Source organism: Neovison vison, chromosome 11, assembly GCF_020171115.1.
Source record: "Neovison vison isolate M4711 chromosome 11, ASM_NN_V1, whole genome shotgun sequence".
In the NCBI taxonomy this organism is placed as follows: Eukaryota; Metazoa; Chordata; class Mammalia; order Carnivora; family Mustelidae; genus Neogale; species Neogale vison.
This window is the reverse complement of record NC_058101.1, coordinates 123,746,503-123,754,059: the sequence shown is the minus strand read 5'-3', so window position 1 is coordinate 123,754,059 and position 7,557 is coordinate 123,746,503. Positions and strand designations below refer to the sequence as shown.

At 49.2% G+C, this 7,557-nt stretch overlaps 1 pseudogene; it reads left to right on the top strand.

The window, feature by feature from the left end:
• The first annotated feature begins 950 nt into the window (after positions 1 to 950).
• Positions 951 to 6,607, top strand: LOC122890292 (annotated as a pseudogene).
• The last annotated feature ends 950 nt before the right edge of the window (positions 6,608 to 7,557 follow it).

The following is a 7,557-nucleotide window of genomic DNA, read 5'->3' as shown; positions in this document are numbered from 1 at the left end:
TCATTTTTTAAAAATTATTCTTTAGGAAGATCTCTATATAAGATGATGTGCCATCTCTGGTTTCTGAATAGACCTAGTTCTACTATTTCTTTTCACATGTGGATTCCTTATTTCTTGCCTTATTGTTCTGGATAGAACTTTCAGTACAATACTGGGCAAGAAGTGAAAGGCAGCATGATGGACTTGCTTGTGATTTCAGAGTACATCTGTCAGTCCTCAAAATTGAGCATGTTTGACTAGAGTTAGGGCTTAGGGTTAGGGTCTCCCTGCAATCTGCTGTACAGAGCTCATTCTTCTCCAGTAACCAGCCGAGTGATCTTTTCAGAGCATAACCTTTGGGCCTCTCTGTGATCTGCTCCCCAGCTGCCTGTCCTAGCCTTTCCTCTCTACCCTATCCCCCCCACCCTCATGGGCCTCCCAGGTGTGTGTGGTCATCCCACATGTGCCTTGGGTCTGACTTCAGACCTTTACATCCTCTCTGCCCTCTGCCAGGTGCACTCTTCTCTCCCCCTGCTTCGTGTTTGGCTTGTTCCCCTGTTGGCGAGACCTGGACTTGTCCCCTGATGACCTGACTCATGTCTGCCAGCTGTGTGTGGTCTTGTCCCTTATTTAAATGTAATGCCCACTTTCCCTGTGTGAGCAATTTACTAAGCTGCCAGGTATGGGGCAGGCATAAGCAAGTAGCCTGAGTGCCTGTGTGAAAAAACCCAGTCTCGGGCACCTGGGTGGCTTAGTCATTAAGCATCTGGTTTGGCTCAGGTCATGATCCTGGGGTCCTGGGATTAAACTCCACCATGTTGGGTTTCCTGCTCAGCAGGGAGCATATTTCTTCCTCTCCCACTCCCCCTGCTTGTATTCCCTCCCTAGCTGTTTCTCTCTCTCTGTCATATAAATAAATAAATAAAACCTTAAAAAATCAGTCTCAGAGGGGCTCACCACGCTTGCTGACAATGGGGAAGCTGCTGTCGCCTCAGGTAGTCCCCTCAGAGAGACAAGACTTCCAACTTCTCAGAGCCCGGGAGATGTAGACCTGGACTTGGGAGCTTACACTCTTGGATTCATGGCTGGGGTCTAAGCAAGCCCCCTCTTCTTCCAGCATTCCTCTTTCCCCTTCCCTGAAGATGGGCTGGACCTAATTCCTGACCTGGGGGAGTTTGAGGGTGACTGCTTCTAGGAATAGCAGTGGTTGACTTACAGACTTTGTTAGCAAGAGGCCCAGTAACCTTCAAGGGAGGAGCCTATGGGGGTGGAGACAACTCTGTGAGGGCCAGAGACAGCCCACTCAAAGCAAAGTGGGGATAAGAGGCCAGTCTTGCTGATTCTAGCCAGTCTGTAGGCCATAGAAAAGAGGGTTTTGCCCAAAGGCGCTACACTCCTGGCAGGTGAGGACAGGACCTGCAGGGGTTTGGCTGGGGAGGGTATCTGCAGGATTTGCCTAGGAGCTTGGCACAGGGGGAGTGTTTTTGGCTCCAGAATACTGACTGTGGGGTTGATTTCCTGACTCGGAATCCTCAAGTTCCCCTTTGTATGATGGGGTCCTGTTGGCCTCCATCTCTGGGAGCAGAAGGTAGGGAGGTCCCATGAGCAGACTTGCTCTGGACAGGCTGGGAGAGTGGCTGTTGTTTTAAGCAGCCCATGTCCTGCCCCATTGAAAAAACTGTACACATCCATAGCCCCAAGCTCTGGCGTACTCCCGCCAGCCTCTGACAGTGACCCTCCTCCCACCTTGTCCCTCATCCCTATAGATAGGTGGTCTTCCTGGAACTGTTCCTGTAGAGGGCAAAGAAGCCCATCATGGTGGGACACAGGGTCACCTGCTAGGTCATCACCATCCAGCTGCCAGGCCCATGTGCCCCCCCTGGGAGGGCTGGAGGTCCTCCGAGGCCCTGAGGTCCCTGGCACTCCACACTGGCAGGATGTGTACATGCAGCACATGGCGATGGTCAGTGGCTTTTGTAAGCAGTGCTTCCTCTGTGAGGTGGATGTCCTGGTGTGTGCAGATGTGGACATGAAGTTCTGCAACCATGTGGGCATGGAGATCCTGTCCCCCCTTTTTGGCACGCTGCACCTTAGTTCCTACCAGGTGTCCCATGAAGACTTCAGCTACCAGTGCTGGCCACAGTCCCAGGCCCGCATCCTCAAGTACCAGGGCGATATTTACTACATGGGGGCTTTTTTTGGAGGGTTGGTAGTGGAAGTTCACTGACTGACTTTGGCCTGTCACTAGGTGATGGGGGTCGACCTGGCTAATAGATTCAAGTTTGTGTGGTATGATGAGAGCCACTTGAAAAGGTACCTCCTGGACCACAAGCCCACCAATGTGCTATCCCCGGAGGACCTGTGAGACCTGTGGCGACTGGGCTGCCCTCCCAGCCCTTCACATATCTGAGATTTGGGCCATGCCCAAGAATCACCAGGGCATCCGGGACTCATGAAGGGTTGTCCCAGGAGGACCTGTGGGACCCGTGGCTGCTGGGCTGTCCCCTGGAGGAACTGTGGGATCTATGGTGCCTGGGCTGCCCTCCCCGCCCCCCTGCTTCATGAAGAAGCTGAGATTCAGGCCATGCCCAAGAATCAACAGGACATCTGGGACTCATGAGGGGCTGTCCCCGTCTCCATCAGGGGGTGCTTCCCCGAGCAGAGCTGTCAGAGCAAGTTCCTACTTCTGTCTCTTCAAGGGAGACCATGGAGCCCAGCCCCACCTACACAGGCATGCCCAGGGCCCCCAGCTGCATCCACACACAGGAGTGGTCCTCTCTTGTTATCACTACATTTTGATAACTTCTGGGTCATTTGCAGCTGTGAATGGCTCCAGTTTTATGTCATATGTTTTTCTGTGTCAATGCTGAGCAACCATCTTTAAAAAGAACAAATAAGGGAAAAGGTTTTCTTCCTGGTTCTAGACAGACACAGCCTTGTGGGGCTGGGAGTGATCCTGCAGTGGCCACGGAGCCAAGGGTGGCCTCTGGTTGGGTCTTCCTCCCAGTCTATCCACTTTGCCATGGCCATGAGGCTTCAGGGCAGGGGTGCACTGAGCCACTTCTCAGACCTTCAGTCCCCTGAAAGCCAGAGGCCTTGGCTGTAGCCACTAGTTCAGCCTCCAGGAGCATGGAGCCCTCTGAGTTATGTATGGTTTCTGTTTCGGTTTTATTTTTTAAATTTAATTTTTAAAATTTAAATTCATTAGCCAACATATAGTACATCAGTAGATTTTAATGTAGTGTTCAGTGATTCATTAGTTGCCTGTAACACCCAATGCTCATCACAACATGTGCCCTCCTTAATACCTGTCAGCCAACTACCCCATCACCCACCCCCTCCCTTCTGTAACCTTCATTTTGGTTCTCAGAGTCCAGAGTCTCTCAAGCTTTGTCTCCCTCTCTGATTTCTTCCCATTCAGTTTTCCCTCCCTTCCTCTGTAGTTCTCTGCTCTATTCCTTATTTTCCACATATGAGTGAAACCATATGATTATTGTCTTTCTCTGCATGACTTATTTCACTCAACATAATCCCCTCCAGTTCCGTCCATGTTGATGCAAATGGTGGGTATTCATCCTTTCTGATAGCTGAGGAATATTCCCATGTATATATGGACCACATTCTTCTTTATCCATTCATCTGTTGAAGGACATCTAGGCTCTTTCCACAATTTGACTATTGTAGACATTGCTGCTATGAATACTGGGGTACAGGTGGCCCTTCGTTTCACTACATCTGTATCATTGGGGTAAATACTCAGGAGTTCAATCGCTGGGTCATAGGGTAGTTCTATTTTCAACTTGCTTGAGGAACTTCCATACTGTTTCCCAGAGTGACTACACCAACTTGCATTCCCACCAAAAGTGTAAAAATGTTCCCTTTTCTCCACAGACTCACAAACACCTGTTGTTTCCTGTCTTGTTAATTTTAGACCTTCTAACTGGGGTAAGGTGGTATCTCATTATGGTCTTGATTTGTATTTCCCTCATATTGAGGGAGGTTGAGGAATTTTTTATGCATCTGTTCTGAGCCTTCTCAGTCTCCTCTGCTCCCCTCATTTTCCTCCTAAGCCTGAAGATTATCCCAAACAACCTGCAGCTTTGAAGACCAGTTCAGTCCAGATGCCAGGAACATATCCCAGGGGTCTCAGACCTCACCTACCCCATCTGTCATGTCCACGACAGGTGCCTGCATACCCCACCAACCATCTGGCCACATGCTCCTCTTACAGATGTCCCCATCTCAGGAGAGGGAAACACCAAGTCCAGACCCTTGGATTCTTCTGTGACTTGTTACTTTCCACCAATTCTCTGAGTAGTGAGGTGGATACTGGAGGACATTAGATGTCCAAACCATTTAAAGGCATATGTGAGTCTCTTCTGCCTAGGGCAATGGATAAGAGTTGGGGCAAATAGAAACCAAGCAGAATCATTAGAATAAAGGCTGAGTAATGAGGAGCTTTAGGAAAGAAGGGCCTGGAAGCTCTGACCCATTACAGAGCCTCTGGGACACTGCATGCATGGACTGGGTGCCCGCTCAGAGGCTTTGCCCTCTGGCGATTGTCAGACTTGGCAAGTAGGAAGTAAAGGCCAAGGTAGAGTGCTAAGAGGACTGACTGGTGCTGAAGGTGTATCCCAACACCCACACAAAGTTAGTTCAGAGCCCTCCTCCCCATCTGCAAAGACTGGAAGGGGTGTGTGTGTGTGTGTGTGTGTGTGTGTGTGTGTGTTGTTTTCAGAAGGAGAGCAGTTTCCAGATTTTTAAGCAAGTCTCACCCAGTCAACAGCTGACCACTACATTCACAGATCAGACACTTCTGTGGCCACACATGACAAGGGATACAGATTTGATAAAATCAGTTCAGGAATGTCACTAAGCCAACAGCAGAACTGCAGTGAGAGGAGCAGCAGCAGTGAGCCCTGGGCCAAGGAAGAACTGATATTTGACTTGCTATGTTACACTATTCACAGTGTTTCAGATCCAAAGGCAGAGAGATAAGTGGTGGTGACACAGGAAAGGAATGTATTTCAGTGCAGCTAACACTGGAATTCCAAGGACTGGCGTGGTCTCAAGGTGTTGAAAACACCCCTGGGTTTTTATATTAGGAAAATATAGGACAAAGGTTGGTGGGCAGGTGCAGGAGGTCAGTAAAGTTCCAGTCAATCATTGTCTTGGGGTCCATCCCACAGGGCCTTGCTGATGTCAGGCTGTGGTTATTGCTTGAGGGGTCGTTTTGGTGTCTGCCAGGCCTTTGACTTAACAGATGAGCCTGAAGGAGGGACGTTATCGGTTAGGAAGTACAGATAAAGGTCAGAGTGGAGGTGGGTAAAAGCCTCTTTCACTCCAAGAGTGGGGGAGCTCTGAGCCTCTGCTACACACTTTGCCCTGCTCATCACTTCCAGCTGCCTGTTCCTGAGTTCTGTCCTTTTAATTAAATGGTCATCTACTAAGTGACGTGTTTCTCTGCATTCCATGAGCCACTCAAGCAGACTATTCAAACCTGAGGAAGAGGTTGTGGGGCCCTCCAATCTGTAGCCTGGGTGACCTTTCTGCCCAGCCACTGGCTGCCCACTAAGTTAACAGCACAGGGATTCAGTGGCCACACATAATAAAGAACACAGACTTGACAAAGTTAGTTCAGAAAAGCCGCTAAGCCAATAGTAGCAACCACAATGAGCAGCAATAATGAAGCCTGGGATAAGGAAGTTCTGATATTCAGGATGCTTCCATTATAATATTCATCATCACACCGTGGACTTGTCAGTGGGGCCAAGTCCCCCTGCTAGGGGTCAGGTAGCTTCCTACAGGTTCCACCAGCAGTCCTGTGCTGCTTCCCAGAAGAGGGCAGTTTAAACCAAGGTCAGGAAGATGGGATAGATTTTCCTGACTCCACCTGCCACCAACCTCCACCCCGGGCTGCAAGAGAGGAAAGTTTTCTTCTACTCCTCTTAAGGTCCCTGGCTGGGTCTGGAAATTGGCAAAGACAGATGAGGAGAAAAGGTGGCCAAGTGTATTGAAATTTTTTTTTTTTTTTGTGGAAGTCTCACAAGAACATGGAGACCAGGATAGGCAGTTCTTCTACATTTTAGGCAAAGAAGCAATACATTTGTGAAGACTTGAGAGACACAGAGGTTTGAGCTAGGACTGGTAAATGGTTAAAAAAAAAAAGTAACTAGGAAGATAAAGGTTAGTTTAACCAGGTTTGTTCCTATAGCCTTTGTGGCCCTAAATTCCTTCACTCCGGTGATCAGCATGTCCTCCCTGCCGTCTGGGGAGAGAAAGTGCCACATGGGAGTATTCTGACCTGCTTCAGGGAAGAAGGGCTAAAGGCTGGGGATTAGAGAGACTTTCCTGCTTCTTCTCTATGCAAAATTCTTTCAGTTTCTACATTTAATTTGCCAAGGTGTCATATTTGGGGTAGTGTGTCCTGATCCTCACTGGCCTGGTGCTGTACTATGTCTCTTCCTAGTATCCAGGACATTGAATGTGTTGCTGTGGAGACATCCCAGCCCTGGGGCAGCCCCTTTTCCAGGGAGGTAGCTGCATCCAGAGGAGGGTTGTCTATGGCTTCCCACACAGCTGTCCTTGTTGCAAAGGGTGGCCGCCCCTCCTCAGGAAGATTGGGTGAGAGTGTGCAAATCTTTCTTTGAGAAACTGAATTCATTTCCTGCAAATGTCTGCCCAGTAGTGGGATCATACAGGAGTTCTATTTTTAGTATTTGGGGGAAGCTCCATACTTTTCCCAGCATGGCTGTGCCAACCAAGGTCAATTCTGGATGATTTTTTATTTTTCAAAAACTTCTCCAGCAGAGAACATGAGGAGAACATTTTCAAGGCCTTGCAAAGTATAATAATTATAGGAACAAACCAGTAACTCAGAAACTATTGAAATGAAGAACTGGTTCTCCTTCCATTTCTGGCTACTGTGATGATCTGTGGCTCAATCCCACCTCAGGCAGCTGAAAGGTTGACCTCCCAGGCTGGCTGTCACTGAGATGGCTACTGTTCCCAGAAATTCTTTGGGGTGTGGCGGGGTTTACCCTCCTGTGCACAGATCGAGTCGGTCACCTCTTACAGTGGAGCCACGGGTCCTCCAGGCATGGTCCCTTCCCCATCCCCCAGAGGAGTCATCACATTGAGGGTTTAAGGGCATGCAAGCTGTCCCTGAGCAAAACCACCTGAGATTCCCACTGTCCTGACATAACCTTTGGATGCTCCTCAGTTACTCCTGTGCCTCTGGTGTCTTCCTGAAACACTGATCTGGCTGTTTTCAGACAGCTTATCCAGCAGTACCCTCACTTTCTGGGAGGGGGTTTACCAGAATCCGCAGTGTGTCCTGGTGCCCCATCTGGATTGCTTTTTGAAGGTACATTGTCTGGGCCATCTGAGGACCCAAGACCATGGGTCTGTAGTCTGGAGGGGTTCTGAGCAGAGCTGGTGGGATGGGAGGGCTGCAAGACACAGAGGCAGGTTCCCAGAAAGTTGTCTGGGGTCCCTGGCATTCTACTATTTTTGAATCAAAGGCCTGAGATCTTTAAAAGCCAGAAATGTTACAGCATGGGCCAGAAAATCACATGT